The sequence below is a fragment of the Aethalodelphis obliquidens genome, unplaced genomic scaffold, assembly GCF_003676395.1.
Source record: "Aethalodelphis obliquidens isolate GAN/ISIS:26980383/991018 unplaced genomic scaffold, ASM367639v1 scaffold15, whole genome shotgun sequence".
In the NCBI taxonomy this organism is placed as follows: Eukaryota; Metazoa; Chordata; class Mammalia; order Artiodactyla; family Delphinidae; genus Aethalodelphis; species Aethalodelphis obliquidens.
In genome coordinates this window covers 8,029,230-8,030,461 of record NW_020837959.1, presented here as the reverse complement: position 1 = coordinate 8,030,461, position 1,232 = coordinate 8,029,230, and the positions used below count along the sequence as shown (strand labels likewise).

Sequence of the window (1,232 nt, the reverse complement as noted above, 5' to 3'; positions counted from 1 at the left end):
TGAAGTAGGAAAAGGGAAACCCAGAGTGACTGATGGGACATCTGAATATGAAACAAATTATTAAAAGATTTTGTACAGGTGTCATGATTTTATTTCTGAATACTTCTTGAGTATCATACAAATGAGTGAGCGTTAGAATGAATCATGGAATCCCACTGATAATCACCCAATTTCTCTTTGGCAAGTATATTTTATTATTTATTTATTTGTTTTTGGTCACGCTGCGAGGTTTGCAGGATCTTAGTTCTCCGACCAGGGACTGAACCTGCACCCTCGGCAGTGAAAGCTCGGAGTCCTAATCACGGGACTGCCAGGGAATTCCCTGGCAAATGTATTTTACCTCCTTTACAAAAATGAGAGACTTTTGGTACACCCAGTATGGTAGTAAAGCCTTAGGTTACTTTGATCTTATTTTTCCTTCTCTTGTCCATCTGGAAGAGGATACACTAAGTAGCAAGTAGTTTAAAGAAAAGAGAGGAAGGGAAACAAGATGCCTAAGTGAACCATACGCTAGATCATTACTGCCTGTAATAAATTTGATACGAATTTCAAAACATGCAGGATTCAGTACATCTCTCAGGTTGGTGTGTACCTAAAAGATTTCTATCAAGATCACTTATTTAAAAATATTTAATAATTTTGGGGGGTTATAATTTACTTATCAAAAGCATTCAAAGCATAAAGGGATGGCTCAATAAATGTCCACAAAGCTTACCCATCACCTAAATAAGGAAATAGAGACCCTGATGAGAACACACAGGTGGTGATGCCTTAAGTAAAGTCACAGGACCTCCTTCACCATGACAAGTGAAATATCAATCTTCTCTCCATTCAAATAACACTGTGATTCCTTTTAAGATCAAAGAATAATCAGATTTATTGAAGAAGCTGATCCAGATAAGCCCATAGCTGAAGAAATGCAAGAGTTAACTGTGAAACTCTCCCAGTCGGTGACTTTTATAGCTGATAATATTTTTTGTCCGTCTGCTTGCTCTATATCTTTAATAGTTCTGAGCGTTTGGCATTTTGCCCTCAAAATGTTATGGAAATCATATCCAAATTTTTTGAAAGCAAATCTGTTAGGATCAGCATTTTTCTGAGAAAGTTTCGAAGAAATGACTCAGTCACAATTTAAGAAGTTAATGCATTTGCTGGCGAGTGAGGACTTTAAAAACATTAATTTGTACACCAGGTGCAGTGGGATCTCTTCTGTGAAATAAGAGGCATGGGTC

At 37.1% G+C, this 1,232-nt stretch overlaps 1 pseudogene; it reads right to left on the bottom strand.

Annotated features, from left to right (window-relative positions):
* Positions 1-731: 731 nt before the first annotated feature.
* On the bottom strand, positions 732-842 carry LOC113625514 (uncharacterized; annotated as a pseudogene).
* Between the last annotated feature and the right edge of the window lie 390 nt (positions 843-1,232).